General features: G+C 43.0%; 1 protein-coding gene across 5 annotated transcripts in view; it reads right to left on the reverse strand.

The window, feature by feature from the left end:
- SH3KBP1 (SH3 domain containing kinase binding protein 1) overlaps positions 1 to 21053 on the reverse strand; it is a 356010-nt gene that overhangs the window by 245831 nt on the left and 89126 nt on the right. The window lies entirely within an intron of this gene.

Raw genomic sequence — 21053 nt, forward strand, 5'->3', positions numbered from 1 at the left:
AGATGCAACTCCCTGGAGAAAACCCTCAAAAAGAGTGGGAGTGGATGAGGTATCCACTGGGCAGTGATGTCCCTGGGCCAACAGACAACAGAGTTAAGTCTATATCAAGCAGAGTCCCATGGAAAAAATAAAAGAATTTTTTTTAAAAAAGAATTCTAAATCTAGCTTGACAACCTGGTTTTTTTTTTTTTTTTTTTTTTTTTTTTTTAAGAGAGAGACAGGGTCTCACTCTGTCACCCAAGCTGGAATTCAGTGGCATGATCATAACTCATTGTAATCTCAAACTCCTGGGCTCAAGTGATTCTCCCACCTCAGCCTACTGAGTAACTGGGACCACAAGCGCACACCACCACGTCCGGCTAATTTTTTCTTTTTTATTTTTTGTAGAGACAAGGTCTTGCTACGTTGCCCAGGATGGTCTCAAACTCCTGGCCTCAAGTGATCCTCCTGCTTCAGCCTCCCAAAGCACCAGGATGACAGGTGTGAGCCACTGCACCCAGCTGACAGCCTACCTCTTTAAGCCACTTCCTCTCTTAGTTTTCACAGACACCCTCACCATCCTGAATATTTTAACATACCTCTGATTTAAACCAAACCACCAACCGCCTGCCACCTGAATCTGTACTGAAAGAGCACACAACCACTCCAAGACTGGAAAGACACATTAAAAGATCACTGAGCAAGACAAACTTGAATGAAGATTTCCTCCATCTCCCTTAACCCTCTCCAGCTGCCATCAGTTGTCTTTAAGCCTTTGAGGATAAAAAAGGTTCGCCCTTGAGCCTCCAAATGACAATGCAATTTGAGGAACCACAGTCCACTCCCCATTTCACTAAGGACTGCAGCTTCCACCAGCAACTGGCCAGGGCTGTGTGCCACAGGGTCAAGTGGGAGGGTCAGACACAGAGCCCGGAGCCAAAGGGATCCTTCCAGAAGAAACTGCCCTGCCCTAAATACAGGGGAAAATCCCACCAAGAGGAGAGGAGAGGAAGTCAACAGAAACGGCCAGGGCTGAAAGGTTATAATGTTCAGTACAGCCTTGGGCCAGCTGAAACACAAAGGCATGTGGCAGGCTGAGGCCCCAGCCTGCCCATACCTGCTGGCTTTCTGGATGAGTTCCCGTGAAGCCCTAAGGGCCTGGGGCTCTGTTTTTAACTCTCTAGTTCTCACCCCCACTACTTGAAGGAATTTGAATGAGCCGCTGCTTCTTATACTCTGAAGGGCCTGTCTAAAGCTGCATTCATTGGTGGAACAGGCACACACCACTGCTAGGCGCTGCCCCTAGAAGTCTGGATGGGCTCCCTAGATGCAAGGGTCTCAAACACACCAGTCCTCCTGCGCCTTACTCTGCCTACTTGGAAGCAATTGCAGGGGAAGGGGGCAATGAGGGGTGGGCCAGAGCAGTAGTTCTCAAAGTGGAGTTCCACACCAGCAGCATCACCAGAGAACCTGTTAGAAATGCAGACTCTCTGGCCCCAGCCCAGACTATTGAACTAGAAGGCATGGGGTGGGGTCCAGCAGTCTGTGTTTGAGAAAGCCCTCCAGGAGGTTCTAACATGTGCTCTGGTGTGAGAGTCACCACCCAGAGAAACAAAAAAGGTTGAGGCTACAGGAGGGGCCGAGATCCTCTGGAGCAGCTGGCTGGATCCCACCCCATGTGGGGGCAGGGATTCCTTCATATCCTACTCCTCCAGGATGAAAAAAAAGCTGGTCTTATCAGGAAACACTATAGCAGTGGAAAGCTCAGAGAACACGGCAGTGCAGAAAATGAAAGGGGAAAATTCGGTCGGGTGTGGTGGCTCACATCTGTAATCCCAGCACTTTGGGAGGCCAAGGCGGGTGGATCATGAGGTCAGCAGTTCGAGACCAGCCTGGCCAAGATGGTGAAACCTCATCTCTACTAAAAATAAAAAAATTAGCTGGACACGATGGTGGGTGCCTGTAATCCCAGCTACTTGGGAGGCTGAGGCAGGAGAATTGCTTGCACCCGGGAGGCTGAGGTTACAGTGAGCCAAAATTGTGCAACTGCACTCTAGCCTGGGAGACAGAGCAAGACTCCACCTCAAAAAAAAAAAAAAGAAAAAGAGGGGAAAATTCAGACTTACCCTCTCCTTGGAACTCACTCAATTCCTCCTTGACCTAAGGAGCCTGGCAATGAGGCAGATAAGAAGTGAATACACAAGTCCTGACTTCTTCACATACTTCCCAAGGATCTGAGAACTAGGGAGGCCAGTAAATATTCGAGAGACTACAATCCTTGTGGAAAGTGGGAAAACGGAATCGAAAGCCCAGTCGGTGTGATCTGAGGAAGGTATCGTCACTCCCATGACTGACTTTCCACCTATGAGAGTAGTGTGCTACAGATAGTTGAAGCAGCAGGGGCTTCCAGGAGTGACACGTTGGGCTGCTTACAAGGGCAGAACCGACTAGTGGAGGTTGGAAATTGAGTAAGGATAAAATTACAACAGATAAGAAAGTGATTACATGTGGGTCCAGCATTTTGTTCCTTTCTATTTCACCGCTGCTCAGTAACAACCTATACTTCACTTTTTGATGCCATTGTCATTCACTCATTCATTCATTATTTGCTCATTCATTTTGTTCAACAATGAAACCAATGCTCAAGCAGATGGAGGTGGCTGGGTGCAGTGGCTCACACCTGTAATCCCAACCTTTTGGAAGGGCGAGGTGGGCAGATCACTTGAGCCCAGGAGTTTGAGACCAGCCTGGACAATATGACAAAACCCTGTCTCTATAAAGAAAAGAAATTAAGTTAGCCAGGTGTGATAGTGTGCACCTGTAGTCCCAGCTACTTGGGAAGCTGAGCTGGGAGGATTGCTTGACCCCAGGAGGTCAAGGCTGCAGTGAGCCATGATTATACCTCTGCACTCCAGCCTGGGTGAGACAGCAAGACCCTGTCTCAAAAAAAAAAAAAAAAAAAAAAAAAGGAGGAGGAGGAGAAGGAGGTGAGAGTTAGCAAGATGTGCTAACATCATGTATTGAGGGTTCACATTTCCTATTATCTGCTTGGCTTTAGATCTAGTTTCCAGGAAAATAGCACTTTAAATGACTGACTCCACTGATCAGTATTTACATATGCACTTTCTAAATTTTAGCAGTCTGTCTATAATTATTGTCTTATAATCAATTCCTAGAAATGGAATTACTGATACAGTAGATATAAAACTATACACAAATATTTCTATACAAAGATAATTATTGCAGCTTTATTTTCAAGGGCAAAAAAAGATGGGAAACAATGTCTGCCATGAAGTGGCTGGTTAAATAGATCGTGGTATATTCTTACAATGAGATTTAAAATGTTCTCAGAAGAGATATAATACTTTTGGGGAAGTGCTCATAATATATTAAGTGGACAAAGGATCAATATAGCAGATATAATGTACCAGTAAGTCTAAGCCTAATAATAGAGAATGCCTTGGGGATCTTGCTAAAATGCAGATTCTGCATTTCTAACAGGCTCCAGGTGATGGGATTGTCCTTCTCCATATTTTACAATCAGAAATGTTTTCTTAAGTTTTAAATAAAACTTTAGGCCAAACATGGTGGCTCATGCCTGCAATCTCAGCACTTTGGGAGGCCAAGGTGGGAGGATCGCTTAAGTACAAGAGTTCTAGACCAGCCTAGGCAACATAGTGAAACCCCGTCTAAACAACAACAACAAAAAATTAGCCAAGCATAGTGGCATGCACCTGTGGTCCCAGCTACTCAGAAGGCTGAGGTGGGAGGATCACTTGAGCCCGGGAGGTCGAGACTGCAGTGAGCCACGATTGTACCATTGTACTCTAGTCTGGGTGACAGAGTGGGACTCGGTCACAAAAAAAAAAAAAAAAAAAAAAAATCTCATAGGAAACATCCAGAAAAGGCAGATCTAGAGAGACAGCAGACAGTAGGCAGTGAAGCTGGGAGTGGGAATGGGAATTAACAATAAATGGGCATGAAGGATGTGGATGTTATTGGGGTGATGAAAATGTTCCAAAGCATTATACGATGATGGTTGCATAACTGGGTATGTTTACTAAAAACCATTGAGCTATATTCTTGAAATGAGTGAATTACATGATATTTAAAATGTGCCTCAATAAAGTTACTTTCTGAAAGATTTTTTTAAATGACCAGGCAGATTTTTTAAACTATCACATTATGAAGGCTTTTGTTTCTTCTGCTTCCTTTTCAAGGCCCCATCCTGAATTGGTACTCCTACTGTGGTAAATTGAATGGCAACCCCCTAAAAAGATATGTCAACATTCTAATTCCCAGAATCAGGACCTTATTTGGGGAAAGGGTCCTTGCTGATGTAGTTAAGGATCCTGAGATGAAGAGATCATTCTGGATTATCCTGGGGGTCCCTAAATCCAATGACAAGTGTTGTCCTCATATGAGACACACAGAGAAGATGGACAGAGGAGAAGGCAATGTGAAGAGGAAGGCAGAGACAGGAGTGATGTGGCTGGAAGCGAAAGAAAGCCAGGAGCCACCAGAAGCTAGGAGAGGCAAGAAATGGCTTCTCCCCTAGAACACCGTTGGAGGGCACATTGATTTTGGACTTCTGGCTTCCAGAAATCAGAGAGAATAAATTTCTGTTGTTTTAAGCCACCCAGTTTGTGGTCATTTGTTGTGGTGGCCAAGGAAAACTAATCTATCCACCAGTGAGGCCTCTGGGGCTGATTCCACCAGGAGCTCCACTCAGATCCCAAGATAGCCAGAGACTGGCTAGCCATGGTGGCGTGAGCAGAGGAGAGGAAAGGAAGGCTTTGTGCACACACACCAAAACAGAGAGCCCAGGACAGACACGTTTTGCAAGATGTGATTCTGCTGGAAACACCTAGTGACATTCTGAGAATACCAACTAAAAGAGCACTTGAAAGGAGTACCTCTCCATAGCACAGCTGCTCTGTCACCGCTCTGACAGTTCATGAGGCTCTTTCAGACAGACCTCAGCTCTCTCTTTCACTGTTTCCAGCAATACAACCTGCGGCTCACTAGCACCCCCAAAACAGTTGCTGATGCCTTTCTCCAGTTCAAATAACAGGTCAGGTGCGGTGGCTCATGCCTGTAATCCCAGCACTTCGAGAGGACAAGGTGGGAGGATCTCTTGAGCCCAGAGTGCAAGACCAGCCTGGGCAACATGGCAAAACCCTGTCTACCAAGAGAAAAAAAACAACAACAAAAATCAGCCAGCGTGGTGGCGCGTGCACAGGCACTGTGCAGCTACTCAGGTGGCTGGGGTGGGAGAATCACTTGAGCCCAAGAGGTCGAGGTTGCAGTGAGCTGTGATCATGCCACTGCACTCTCCAGCCTAGGTGACAGAGCGAGACCCTGTCTCAAAAACAACAATAAAATGACCATTGAGTCTCACTGACTCTGGAGACAGCTCACAACCCCTTTTCTCGTTGCAAACCACACTTTAAGGGTTTTTTTTTCTTTGAAAAGCATTTAGTAAGACTTTAGAATAGCAAACCCCAGTGTTTTGTTTAATTGACACATAATAATTGTACATATTTATGGGGTACATGTGCTATTTCAATACATATATACAATATATAATGATCAAATCAAAATAATTAGCATATCCATCACCTCAAACACTGAGCATTTGCTCATGCTTGAAACATTTGAAATCCTCTCTTCTAGCTGTTTGAAAATATACAATAAACTGTTGTTTATAGTCAGCCTATGATGCTACAGAATACTAGAACTTATTCCTCCCATCTAGCTGTAATTCTGTATCCCTTAATCAACCTCTCCCTACCCTCCTCTCTCTGTACCCTTCCCAACCTCTTATAACCATAATTCTACTCTGTTTCTATGAGCTCAGACTTTTTAGCTCCCAGATGTAAGTAAAAACGTGCACAGACCCTAGAGTTTGAACGGATCTCTGAAAATGGGAAATATCAGATTAGTGTATTCGAAATGTCTATTCATATTCATTAACTCAAGCCTCAGAAAACAAATTAAAAAAAAACTTAAACACACACACACACACACAAATCCTCACCTAATTTTACAAATTTAACCACTTCTAAGGGTGGACGTTTTAGCCAAAATAAACCATATCCTTAACTTTTTATTCCAAGTACATCATGCAATCAATTCACTGGTTCCTATTTTCCAAGAGTTACTTCCAAGACATTAGGGAACTCAATTTCCAAAAAACCCTGTTGGCATTCAAACACCAGCAGAATTACTAAACCCTTCTACTGGAAAATTCAGGCCATTATGTTCCTCAAATGGGCTTAAAATGAACCCGTATCAATTATTTGACGACCATCTGGTTGCTAACAAGAGACTTTTGGAAACCAGGCTTAAAATAAAAATGTACAAACGAGCATAAAGTTCAGAAAATCAACAAGATTCAATATTCAGATCACATCTGTCCTTTCTTATCAGCATTTTTTTCTCTAATTCCAGAATTTTCATTTTCCTCAGTTGCTCATTGCTTTGACTTCTTCTCATGGTAAGATTACCATTAAGACTTCCTATGAGATTCATTATAAAGATGATTATGTCAAGAGGAGGTTTGTTTTCTATCCGTGTATATCTAGGAAATGTGGTACACAATTAAGCTAAACTTAAAATCACTTTTTAGATGGTAGCTTTTTTATTATTCAAAGAATGGTACCCACTGCACAAAGAGGAAGTCCCAAATCCAGAATGTTATTTTAAGAAACACTATATCCTGAGATGGGTTTACTTGTAGGTGACCACCTCTGGGTATCATTTGAGGGGCAGTGAAAATATGTCTATCCAAAAATTTCACTACCTCCCCCAACTCTCCAGTATTCCAGAGAGTCTGAAATTTTCATCATCAGATTTATTTTTTATTTTATTTTATTTTACTTTTTTAGACAGAGTCTCACTCTGTTGCCCAGGCTGCAGTGCAGTGGCGCGATCTCAGCTCACTGCAACCTCCACCTCCTGGGTTCAAGCGATTCTCCTGCCTCAGCCTCCCAAGTAGCTGGGATTACAGGTGTGCACCACCACGCCTGACTAATTTTTATATTTTTAGTAGAGATGGGTGGGGTTTCACCATGTGGGCCAGGCTGGTCTCAAACTCCTGACCTCAAGCGATCTGCTCACCTTGGCCTCCCAAAGTGCTGGGATTACAGGTGTGAGCCACCGCGCCCAGCCTGAGATTTTCAGGTTTAATGATGGACCCAAACAATGTTAGAACCAAAAGGGGTCTTAGAATTCATCTGGTTCAACTTCCTAATTATACAGGTATAGGTACATGCCTTGCCCAAAGTAACACTCCTCCTCCAACAAATACATACACAGTACCCACCCAGCGCCAAGCACAGTGCCAGGTACTGGGCAAATGAAGATACCACCCCACCCCCTGCCCCAGTCTCTCTAAATTCATAATCTAGTCTGGTGAGAAACAAAATTCAATGTGAGAGCTTTGAGAGAAAATGCTGTCCTTGGTCACAAAAGCAGAAAGGAAAATTTGCTGGTTTTTCAAGTCAAAGTATTTGGTATAAGAATTCTCAAGCACTTTCGGAGGATGAGGTGAGCAGACTGCTTGAGCCCAGGAGTTGGAGACCAACCTGGGCAACATGGTGAAACCCGGTCTCCACAAATAATACAAAAAAAAAAAAAATTAGCTAGGCGTGGTGGTACGTACCTGTGGTCCCAGCTACTTGGGAGGCTGAGGTGGGAGCATCACTTGAGCCAGAGAGGCAGAGATTGCAGTGAGCCAAGATTGCGCCACTGCACTCCAACCTGGGCTACAGAGTGAGACCCTGTCTCAAAAATATATATATTCTCAAACTGCTCAGAATTATTCTCTTAACTGGAGGGTTATAGTGTGCTGAGGCATTCTGATGTGCTACAGCATGAAATTATTATGAGCCATAAAACCTTATATTCTAAGAGGGGGCAAAAAGTAAAGTTAGCCCAAGTATCTATCAATGAATGAATGGATAAACAAAATGTGGTATATCCATACAAGAGGATACGATTCAGCCTTACAAAGGAAGGAAATCCTGTCACATGCTACCACACGGATGAACCTTGAGGACATTACGCTAAGTAGAATAAGCCAGTCACAAAAAGACAAATTATATATGAGTCCACTTACATGAATTACTTGGAGGAGTCAAATTCAGACACAGAACACAGAATGGTGGTTGCCAGGGGCTGGGGGGAAGGGGAAATGGGGAGTTGGTGTTTCATGGGTGCAGAGTTTCAGTTTTGCAAGATAAAAAAGTTCTGAAGATTAGTGGCACAACAATGTGAATGTACTTAATGCTATTTGAACCATACACTTCAAATGATTAAGATGGTAAATTTTATGTTATGTGTATTGCACAATAATTTTTTACCTTTTTTTAAGTAAAATCAAATGAGTTTAATGAGATGAGCCAAATTCCACTGAAGACAGCTTTTCCCACCTAAGCGTCTAATTTACTCTGCGTGTCTGGGGCCATGGTGGGACTCAGGAGGTCGCAGTAATAATTCTCAATTATTCCACCAGAATGGCATTGCCTTCATAATAACCGAGGCCAGGGAAGAAGGGAAGAACGAGGAGGAGAGAGAACAAACAAAACAGCATTGGCCAGCAGATGATCACTGCTGAAACTAGACGATGGGTAAAAAGGGGTTCATTAGACCAGCCCCTCTATTGAGTGTTATGCTTGAAACCTTTCTTGTGGCGGCCAACAAAAGTGAAAAGCTGGTCAAGGGAATTTCATTCTCTGGGCAAATGCAAAAGTTTATCTCTAGGATACCTGGTGTCACTGATTATCTTCGTTTATTATCTCCCAGCAAGGCAAAGCACTAAGTCAATTTAAGGGTAGCAACAGTGTGACCAAATACTATTGTCGTCATACCTGTCTAACTTTTTGAATAGGATACATCATTCAAATCACACACATACACACAAACATCCCCACACAGAATCTAGCTTCCATTGTCCCAGTCTGCCACTACCACACATAGGTTATCAGTTTCTTAGGCAACTTCTAGTTTCTTTAAGGAAATATCATACATTAGCATATCATATCCACTGTCCTGCCCCTTGCTTTTCTCACTGAACAATAATATATTTGGAAGGTCCATAGCGGTAAAAAGCATCCTCATTCTTTTTTCTGACTGTAGAGTATTCTACTGTATGGATGTACTATAACTTATATATCCCAAGTTGATGGACATGTAGAATGTATACAATATTTTTCTGTTACAAATGGTCTCATATCTTGTGAAGAAAATTTTTATTAAAACCTGGTAGTTCAATATATACTGTGACTATTATACAGCTTAATGATATTATGTTAATATTGTCTTGAGCTGGTGTTCTCCCTCCTCTCCTGGGATCTCTAACTCTTTAAGGCACAGCCCAAGCCTAACTAAGTTCCTCAGCAAAGCCTGCCTTGATCTTTCTGGTCCACAACAAGCACTTCTTCTTAATTTTTGTACTACACATTCTCACACCACTTCACATGTATTATATATTTTTTGGCTGTTTGATGTGAATTGTGTGTTCCTGGAGGCCACAGCTATTGCCTATTCTATTTCTGTATTCTGCACAGCCCCTAGCAGTTTCAGCAAGGAGAACATATTTAACAAACACTGATAATTAACTAGCATTAGTAAAAGTTTCCCTTATTCATGATTCACAGGTTTTCTGGACCCGAGATGTCCTTCAGAGAAGGGGTCTAGCCAGTTTGATTCTGAGAATTGTTGTAAAATCATAATCAAATAGTGATTCATTGCAAAAAAAGATCCAAATTCAACAAATTGAATCCTCTTGGCATGCTCTGCACACAGAATAGGAAACATCATGACATTCAGAAGGTGCCCGACATCTCAATTCACAGGCACAAAATGATATTTAAATAGCATCTGTGGTGGGGACACAGCCAACATATACAAAAAAGTTACAAGTAACATTGATGTGGGGTGGAGAGGAGTTCTCTCACGCTTTTAAGGGTAAATTATGCTCAGCATAATTCTCAATCACATTTTAATTTTACTCTGCAATCTATTTCATTCATTCAATCACTCTATATTGAGGGTGACCAGGGAAGACCTCTCCAGCAGGTGACTTCCTCGCTGAAATCTGCATGGCAAACAAGAATGGCAGACCAGGCAGAGGGACTTCTCCTGAGAAGCTGCCGGACTTAGGCAGAGGTACACAGATGGCAAATAGGGTTCCAGTATAATTGGTGTTATGAGTTGAATTGTATCTCCCCGAAAGATATGGAAGTCCTTATCCCCAGTATCCATGAATATGACGTTATTTAGATATAGGGTCTTTGCAGATGATCAAGTTAAAATTAGGTCATTTGAGTGGCACTAATCCAATATGAGTGGTATCCTTATAAAAAGGAGAACTTTGGGATGGGAGCTGTGGCTCACGCCTGTAATCTCAGCACTTTGGGAGGCCAAGGTGGGAGGATCACTTGAGCCCAGAAGATAGAGGCTGCAGTGAGCCATAATCGTGCCAGTGTACTCCAGCCTGAACAACAGAGCAAGATCCTATCTCCAAAAAAAAATAATAATAATAAAAAAACTAAAAAAAAAAATGAAGAACTTTGGACGCAGAGATATGCACACAGGGAGAATGCCATGTGAAGATGAAGACAGAGACTGGGGTGATGTGTCTACAACCCAAAGATCGCCAGCAAACCACCAGAAGCAAGGGTAGGAGCAGTTTCCCTCATGACCCTCAGAAGGAACCAACCCTGCCCACACCTTGATCTCTGAATTCCAGCCTCCAGAACTGCCAGACAATAAATTTCCATTGGTTAAGCCACTCACAGCGTGTGGTACTTTGTCACAGCAGCACAAGCAAACTAATATAATGGGTGTCAGGTATAGTAAATATTCACACCATACTGAAAGTCACTTTGAATCTATTTTGGCAGCAGAATCCATGTCCTAAATACAATTTTACCTGGACCTCCAATATGTTAACAGATGAAAAGGATTAAAAGGGTTACTCAAAAGAAAACACTTCACTCAACCTATGAAGTACCAATCTCTGATCACATGAGTTCTTTGCAACCCTCTTTGAAAAAGACTTAAAAGGAAAGTTAAAAAAATAAAAAAATAAAAAGAGGCCAGGCACGGTGGCTCACGCCTGTAATCCCAGCACTTTGGGAGGCCTAAGCGGGCGGATCACGAGGTCAGGAGTTTGAGGCCATCCTGGCCAACATGGCAAAATCAGGTCTCTACTAAAAATACAGGCGCATGCCTGTAATCCCAGCTACTCGGGAGGCTGAGGCAGGAGAATTGCTTGAACCTGAGAGGCGGAGGTTGTGGTGAGCTGAGATTGCGCCACTGCACTCTAGCCTGGGTGATACAGCAAGGCTCCATCTCAAAAAAATATATAAAAATAAAAATAAAGAAAGAAAAAGAAAAACCTCAAACCAGACGGGGTCAGAAAACTTGGGTGAGGGAATGGGGTGGTGATTTCTATTATCATATTATTAAATGATTATGGTGACCACCACCACTGCCATTTGAGAGTACCTCCTAGAAACCAGGCACTGTGTCCACTCTTCTTGTCAACTCAGGCTGTTGTGGTCCCTCTTTAGGAAAGCAAAATCAGGGGACTTGACTTGCTAAAAGCCCCCATCTTAGTCAGCCTGGGTTGCCATAACAAAATACCACAGACTAAGGGGACTTAAATAATAGAAATTCATTACCTCACAGCTCTGGAGGCTGGAATCAAGGTACATTGGGTTTCTCCTGGGGCCCCTCTCCTTGGCTTGCAGATGGCCACCTGCTTGCTGTGTCCTCACATGGTCTTTCCTCTGTGTGTCTGCGCCCCTGGTATCTCTCTGTGTGCCCTAATCTCCTCTTCTTATGAGGACACCAGTCAGATTGGATTAAGGCCTACCCTAATGGCCTCATTTTAACTTAATCACCTCTTTAAAGGACCTATCTCCAAATACGGTCACATTTATGAGGTACAGGGGGGTTAGGGACAAAATTTGGCCCATAACAGCCCCTTGAGGAAAAAGCCACGAGCCCACATTCCAACCCAGAACTATTTGACCCCAGAGGCCATTTTCCTCAGATCACACTGCCTGCCCCCCAAAAGCCCTCTTCATTTGCTATAAAAGAAAATGTATTATCTGAACAATAAGAAAAACAAATAACAGCTTTTTGGTTTGTTCCCTTTTTAAGACTCTCTCGAGGTCATCCCCTGGGAAAGGCCAGGGAGAATCCCCAGGGCACAGTGTCAGCCCTTGGGGCTCAAGGAGAAGGGAAATGAAAGCTGCCCCCCCTCCTCTAAGGGGCCCAGCCTGAGGCCAAACCTACATGGATTTTAGCTTCTACCTTCCAGGACACTTCAGGCCGACTCAAAAAAAAAAAAAATCCTGGTCAAGAATACCCTAAAAAGTGCCCATAAGAAAGCCCTGACTTTTCAGAAAATATGAGCCCTTCACATGGTTACCCGGGCTCTGGCAGCTGCCGTACCCACCAGGGTTCACAGAATCATCTTCAAACATCTGCCATACTCTGCTGCTTCAGATACCAAATCATATAAAAGATGGCACCCTGCTGTGCCCTTCCCTAGGCAGGAAAGCAGCGCTCTGAAGACTGAGATGACAGAGTCCTTTATGAGCACTGTTCTGGGGGCCTACAAGGGGGAGATGTCCAGGAGAGAGCCCTCCTTTACCAAGCACAGGGACCCCATGAAATCAGAAGAATTCTAGAGTGGGCAACCAATCAAAACACTTACGTTCCAAACACCCAGCCAGAGTGAAGAGGACCAGAAACCAAGTGCTGGTTAAAATTTGATTAGGGATACATATCTGATCCAAGATAATAAAACAATTTAAAGCCCTAAATGCAGTACCAGCTATATTTTTTTTAAGGACAGTGTGAAAAAAAGTCATCATGGAGTGGGAGAAGATGGGGAATGAAGAAACATCAGAAAAGACTTCATGGAAGAGATAAGAGGGGTAGTAATGACTGCAACATGATTATAACATGTTACATTTACATTTATTATATTATGTTCCATTTGATACACTGTACCAAATGCCAAATGACCTATGCTTCTATTTCAGAGACCCACTGATATTTACATGTCACAACCTCTTTAGTAATAAGGGTCCATTTCTAACCACCTCAATTCTAATTGAGGCATGTCATCGAATACTCCCAGAAAGTTGTCTATCTGGGTATTGTCTCCCAATTTTATATGCATATTCTTACTCCGTGGTTGAAAAAAGTAAAAGCCAGTTTCAGGCCAAGCCCAGGAGAAAACCAGTAAATACACATCCCCCTGAGTATGCTCAAGGCGGAAAACCAATTCTCATAATGGTCATTAGGGAAGACGTGGTCTCCTAACCAACTATGCCCCTTCCTATAGATGAGATTCTACCTTTGTGTTCCCAGTTTATTAATCAATAATTTATGCCAGGCGTGAAAAAAATGCCTGATAGAAACAAGTCAAGCTATATACTGCTGGTAGAAGGGCAATTTAGCAATATCTATCAAAACCATAAGGACATAAACTCTTAACCCAACAACTCCATTGCTAAGCATGTATCCTATGGATAGACTCATAATAGAAGGTGACTTGTTGCAGAAGAAGCTGAAAACAACCCCAAATAGGGCACCAATTAAACAGAATAAGGTGCTGATATAGAAAGATGCATTAAGTGGAAAAAAGCTACTTGGCTCATACATTGCATTCTGTTGCCCAATTTGTGGGTTTTAAATTTTTTTGTATTTCAATATTTGTACAAGCATACAAAAATCCTAGAGAATGAAAAAAAAAAAACCAAGAGGGAGGGGAGTAAAGTAGGAAACTTTATGCTCTTCTCTACCATCTGAATGTCTTTTCCGTGAGTTTATAATTTAAAACACATAGAAGAAAAATCCATGAGCAATGAGAATTCACAAGCATATAGCCTTGAATTTCTTTCAGTAGTGAACAGAATCTTAAAGGATAGTTAAGCAACCTTCACTGGGCTGATTCCTACTCAGGAAGTAGCCTGACACAGTTAAGACTGGGCTTCATGAACAAGGCACGAAACCCAAATGGTTTCTTATTAGTCATCGTTCAATCAGAAAACCAAAGAACTTTCCACACCCCATTCTGCAAGCCTAGCACATAAACACATTTTTAATCAATACATTTCCGTAATTTTGAGGGGCAAAGGTATGTGACATAATTAAAATACAATCCAGAACATTATGAATTCAATATCTTACTCAATGGATACTAAAAATTACACTGACGGTAACTTCTAGAAGGAAAAAAAAAATAAGCTGGAAAGGGCGTAAGTATGCACATGGATACTCACCATGGTTTTGCATGTTAACAGCAAAAACAAAATTAGAAGCAAACCAAATGTACACAACAGGAGACTAAGTGAATAAATTATATGCTAGCCATACAACAAAATACTACAAACCTTAGTAACTCTGTATCATAGATGTGGAAAGATATTTGTGGCACATTTAAATTAAAAAGCTGTTTATAACAGCTTTTGGCATGGCTCTATTTGGAAAATTATTTTTTTAATATATACTTGTATATGCATGCTGGAAAAGGTTAGAAGGAAACAGACCAAAATAAGAACCACAGTTATCTCGGCAGTAGGATTACAGGAGATTCTGCATATGTATATTTTGGCTGATCTCTGTTCTAACTTTTCTATCAAAACATTTTTAACTGTGTGATTTTTAACTTAAAAAAATGTTGGCTATCTTATCCTTTGGCAGACACAATGCTCTTCCATGGAAGAGAATTCAACTTGAAACGTGTTGGTTGTTCTCTCTTTTGCCCCTTTGCAGGTCTTTCAACAGTTTTTCTGATGCTTTAGAAACTAGAGAAATGGGAAGAAGACAGGTATAACATTTTCAAGGTCGTCTTTCCCTCTTTTAAATGTGGCTATTATGTTAGGCCAGTGGTTCCTAACCAGAGGCAACTGTGCCCCCGCAAGGGACATTTGGTAATGTCTGGAGACACTTTTCTTTGTTATCACAACTTGGAGGGATCTGGCGGGGGTGGGGGGGCGGGGCGGGGCAGGGGCAGGGGCAGGACGAGCGATTGTGCTACTGGCATCTAGAGTAGACCCCAGAGATGCTCCTAAACATCCTACAACACACAGGACAGCCCCCACAACAGGCTTAACTGGCTCAAAATATCAACAGTGCCAAGGCTGAGAAACTCTGGGTAAATGAGTCTTCAAGTGACTCCCTAACCCTTCATAAACAGCACCCTCAAATGGCTGTATAACAGCATCTGGGCCAGGCATGGGTGGCTCACACCTGTAATCTCAGCACTTTGGGAGGCCGAGGTGGGAGGATTACTTTAGCGCAGGAATTCCAGACCAGCCTGAGCAATATAATGGGACCCCATCTCTTAAAAAAAATTTAAATATTACCCGGGCATGGTGGTTGCACACCTGTAATCCCAGCTATTTGGGAGGCTGAGGTGGGAGGATTGTTTGAGCCTGGCAGGTTGAGGCTACAGTGAGTTGTGATCACACCACTGCACTCTGGCCTAGGTGACAGAGCAAGCAAGACATTGTCTCAAGAAAAAAAAAAAAAAAAAAAATATATATATATATATATATATATATATATATATATATATATATCTCTGGCTAAGAGGCTCCTGTGCTAAAGTGGGAACACACTGATCGCCGAGGCAGAATACCTGGGTTGAATCCTGGATCTGCCTCTTTTCTAGCCATGAAGCCTCAGGCAGGCAACTGTACCACCCTGCTGATTACCCCATCCTTCTCTATAAACTGGAAATCCCACCACTGGCCATCCACCTCCCATCTCTGAGTGCACAAGAAGCTTCAACACAATAATATGGGAGAAGAGGTATTGTAAACTATAAAGCACCATGCACATGTGAATGCTATTATCATTCTAGGGTACTAGTTGGCCAGTTTTACTAATGAACACACACTTAGGGTTTCAATGAGTCTTTACCTAGCACATTCCCACTGCCCTGAGTCACATTAACCTACTTCAGATGCTAACTTGGCAGTGATTTTTACTAAATACTGAAGCTGAAAAACATAAAGAGTGGTTTTTCTATATTATCTCTCCCTTGGCTTAAACTGTGAAGCACCAGAACTTAGTGATCAGATAACATGACCTGGAATCAGACTCCCAGGAAAGAATCCCACCTTTACATCTTACTAGCTTGGTGACCATGGAAAGTGATGTGGCTTCTCTGTGTCTCAGTTTCCTCATCTGTCTATCCAAACCAGAACATTTCAGAGTGAAATGGTTTATCATGTGACCAGGACATCTGAGAATGAAAGCAGGTGATGTCAATGTTAATGCGAGGACAACAGGCATACACCAGAACCGTCCCCAGGCAAGTAGAGAATATAAGGTGGCTCTAAAAGAAGGGATAATCCTGGGCATGGTGGCTCACACCTACAATCCCAACACTTTGGGAGGCCCAGGCAGGCAGATCACTGAGCCCAGGAGCTCAAGACCAGCCTGGGCAACATGGTGAAACCCTGTCTCTACAAAAAAAAAAAAAATCAGCCAGGCATGGTGATGTGCAACTATAGTCCCAGCTACTCAGGAGGCTGAGAGGTGGGAGGATCACTTGAGCCCAGGAGGTCGAGGCTGCAGTGAGCTGTGATTGCACCACTGCACTCCAGCCTGGGTGAGAGTGAGATCCCGTCTCAATAAATAGATAAATAAATAGGCCAGACGTGGTGGCTCACGCCTGTAATCCCAGCACTTTGGGAGGCTGAGGCGGGTGGATCATGAGGACAGGAGATCGAGACCATCCTGGCTAACATGGTGAAACCCCGTCTGTACTAAAAATACAAAAAATTAGCCGGGCATGGTGGCAGGCGCCTGGAGTCCCAGCATCTCGGGAGGCTGAGGCAGGAGAATGGCATGAACTCGGGAGGCGGAGCTTGCAGTGAGCCGAGATAGCGCCACTGCACTCCAGCCTGGGTGACAGAGCAAGACTCCATCTTAAAAAATAAATAAATAAAATAAAATAAAGAAGAAAATGATAACAGTGCCTGCCTCACAGGCTTGTAGCGATGACTAAATCAGATAAAAGAGGCAAAGCACACAGTATACACTCATTAAATGCTAGCTACGATTTTTTTTGTCCTTACTCCTTCCATTCATTCAGCAAGTCCTTAGTGCCCAGGCATGACTCTGGGTGCCAAGAAAGTAACAGGAAGTCAGTGAATAAGAGCTTATCTGATCAACAAAGACAAAAGGATATATTATTATCCCAAAGTCCCTGATTCAGGAAAGCTATTTCAGTTTGACTAAAAGTGAGCTATAAATGAATACTATAAAGTTGTATTAATTAATGCCCTTTGTAACTTAGCACTCAATGCTTCAAGGCATGTTACAATATTCGCTCCCTTTCATTTCTATGCACACCCCATTATGATAAATTACATATGGCGTGTCCACCAAGACAGCTTTACAGAACCCATACATTATGAAAGCAAAGTTGCTTTAGCTTGCTTTTGCATGGAGATGCATCTGTATCTTTTGCCAAGAATTAAGCATTTTAGTTCAGTATACTAGAACAATTTTCTCTAAAAGTCAACACTCACCATGAGAGGTAGATATTCCTTATTTTATAGAGACGTTCTTTAACCTCTAGGGGCTTGGTACTGTAAACACAAATTCCTTTTCCTTCCTCCTTTCACCGCCCTCCATTTCAGTAAAATTGGTCTCAATTACTATGATCACAAATTCTCACACCCTAACGTTTCTGTACTCAACTCCGGGGCCTTGCCCTTTCCTCCTCCTCCTCCTCCATGTTCACATTTTACCAGGCACATTCTCAGTCCACCCTCCTTTTGTGCTAATTTCTGAGGCCATTACAGAGGCCACATTCCACTCCTTCAGCAATTGTTAGATCTCAAACAAACGCCAGCCAGACCCCATCACTGGAAAGGCAAGCTATGGACCTCCAAAAAGAGTCTGCCTATGGAGTAAGCTGTTTGTGCGTAATTCACAACAAACTGAGGGGCTATCAGTTTCTGTTGTACTCCATGCCTCTGTCTTGATTCAAAGAAGCTTAAATCAATGGTGTGTGTTTTGATCTCGTGCTAATTATGCAGATGTGTTTAGTCTGTGAAAATTCAACAGCCATACCCTCATGTGCATTTTATGTATGTCTATTATATTGCCATAAAAATTCTTTTTAATAGCTTACACCATGTAAACCTCTATATAAACTAAGCATAGTTTACACCTCACCTACACTAATGTCCCTCAAACTGTTTCCAAATGGATTGCCACCAATCGGTGGGCCATGTAATCAGTTTAGAAGGTCCTGACAAGCATCTGTTGAATGGAATGGAGAATACAAGAGGGCATCACACACAGTGAAGGCAGCTACTGTTTCAGGAAACTTACTTCAGTTACATGGATGTGCACCGTAGACCAGGTTGCCAGATATTTTTTTTAACTGCAGAACTTGGTTGATAGAGCCCTGGGAGACACTGAGTACATCAACAAATAAAAGATGAATTTGGGAGTCAGACAAGCCTGGTTTCTGATCTTGGCTGGTTGCAACCTATGTGCTTAGGAACGAGTCACCTAACCTCAGTGAGCCTCCATTTTGCTATCTCTAAAATGGTGGTAAAAACTGTCAACTCCCTGGAATTGGTGTAAGGTGTCAGTGAGCTGGCAAACAGTCTGCCACAGAGTGCTACTTAGACATGGTCCCTACCCCCACTGCTATTTAGGTGGTACCTTGGGCTAGCTTCTTTACCTGTAGGAAGGAAGTTTCAAGGAAATATACAAAGAAAGGAAGTGCCAAGGTCGAGACCTCACTAACATCTGAGAGCAGCAGGGCAGGGGAAAGCTATTACCCCAGCACATTTGGTGGTAAGTCATCTGGCTTTGGATTCTAACCAGAGGGAAAACCACTTTCCAAGATAATGGGGTTTTTCACGTTATTCTTGGCAGGAGGTGGAGAAAGGCAGAAAGGGAAGAAGGTCTCAGCAAAGAAATAAAGCATTTATTTTACGCAAATCACTTTGAAGACAGGTGGTTTTCATTTTGAGAACAAAAATGATGCTTAAAACAGAGGGTTATCCCAGACACCAGCCAGGGGCTGGCCAAGAGACAGAAATAGTGCCCTGAGGTCTGAAATGCTCCCAAAGTGCCAGAGCAGTGATGGATGCAGATGGGGAGGGGGCCAGCCACATAAAACATGGGACTGGCTCTATCAGCTTGCAGTCACAAACTACTTAAAAGTAATTCACCGTGTTAATTATCCAAAGCAACTATTCATTCAACAAATATCTGTTGAGCATTTACTATGCATCTAGAATTGAGTTAAGAGCTGGGGATACGGTAGGGATAAGACAGACAAGGCCCCTGCCCTCATGGAGCTAAAATTCTGGTGGGAGAGACATCAAATACCAAGTACATCAATGAGTTAACAAAATATTTACAGGCTGTGATATAAGGACTGTAAAGGAAATAAATGTGGTGATGTGATGGGAATGGAGAAAGGAAACTCAAGATGGAGGCTGGCCCTTGAGACAAGATGGCCCTGAAGAGCTGCTCAGAGTGGTACCTGAAAGAAGAGAAAGGGCCAGCCAAGCAAGGAGCCAAAAAGAAAAAAAGGGGCATTCCCAGCAGTGAGAATTGCAAGTGCCCGGATGCAGAGACAGTGCTGGGACAGGCGAGAACTGAATATGGTAGAAGGCAGTGGCCGAGTGGGAAGATGACCCCGATGAGGCTGAAAAGGTAGGCAAAGCCAGACCATACAAGGCCCAGTAGACCACAGAAAAGAAAGTGGATTTCAATGAAAAGCAAAAGAAAAGTACTGAAGGTTGGCACTCTGATATATTACTTTGATGTTGGTTAAGAGGTGCTCTTAAATCATCATACGCAAAACAAACTGCCCTGATGATTTATACAATGTCCCTCCGTAACCAGTGATAAAAGTTAGCACTGTGTCAGAGATCACTGATACACGATTATTGAGGAGTCTTGCCAGTCAAAGACAAACAACTTGAGCCTATGGATGAGATGAAATATGAGGAATTCAATGGGGGAAAGAGGTGGGAGAACTTGTGACTGGCAAGGGAACACTATCATCAGCAATTAACTCACAGCAAATATAAAGCACATAGTACAGTTAATTAACAAAGCAGGCTCTAGAAAGTGCCCTAAACACACAAGCACACACACACACAAGCACACACACACACAAGAAAAGCAACTGGGGCTTGACCGACGTGCATGGTGGCTACCTAAATTCATAAACACATTAAATGAAACAACACAATGGAAAAGTACCATGACGGTGCCCTACATGTACTTCTGAATCAGAATTCAGATGACTGCTCAGCAGTTTTCAATCAAGGTTTATTTTTATTTTTATTTTTTTAACACAGGGTCTCACTCCTGTCACCCAGGCTGGAGTGCAGTAGCGTGATCATGGCTCACTGCAGCCTCGACCTCCCAGGCTCAGTCAATCCTCCAGCCTAAGCCTCCTGAGTAGCTGGGACTACAGGCGTGTGTCACCATTCCTGGCTAATTTTTTTTTTTATTTTTAGTAGAGACAGAGTCTCACCATGTTGCCCAGGCTGGTCTCGAACTCCTGGGCTCAAGCAATCCTCCTGCCTCGGCCTCCCAAAGTGCTAGAATTACAGGCATAAACCATTGTACCTGGCCGAGGTTTACCTTTTGGTTTCCCTCTCCCTCACTCTGGCTGAATATAGGTTTTAATAAGTTGGAAACTCAAAGTTGGACAGGAAAGGAGTCTTTTGAATTATCACTCTCCCCAAGGACCTGTAACACAGCCTCCTAACTTGGGTCCCCAGTTCCCATCATCTTTAACTTAAACGTTATCTATGAGACATAACCATGACTCACTCATACCCTTTCCCCAGGACCTTGTTTTAGGAGGCGGGTCACCTGGCCATGACTAAAAGGGCAACCTGGGGCTACATAGTTAAGCAAGGCCAACTGGCCGACCCCAAGATCAAACCTATGACACTGCCCATGAGAACTTGGTGGCCACAAAAGTTGCCCTGAAACAAGCCAAGACAGCAACACTGGTAGCATCTCAAAGAGCCCAGCAC

The sequence above is a fragment of the Pongo abelii genome, chromosome X (assembly GCF_028885655.2).
Source record: "Pongo abelii isolate AG06213 chromosome X, NHGRI_mPonAbe1-v2.0_pri, whole genome shotgun sequence".
Taxonomy (NCBI): domain Eukaryota; kingdom Metazoa; phylum Chordata; class Mammalia; order Primates; family Hominidae; genus Pongo; species Pongo abelii.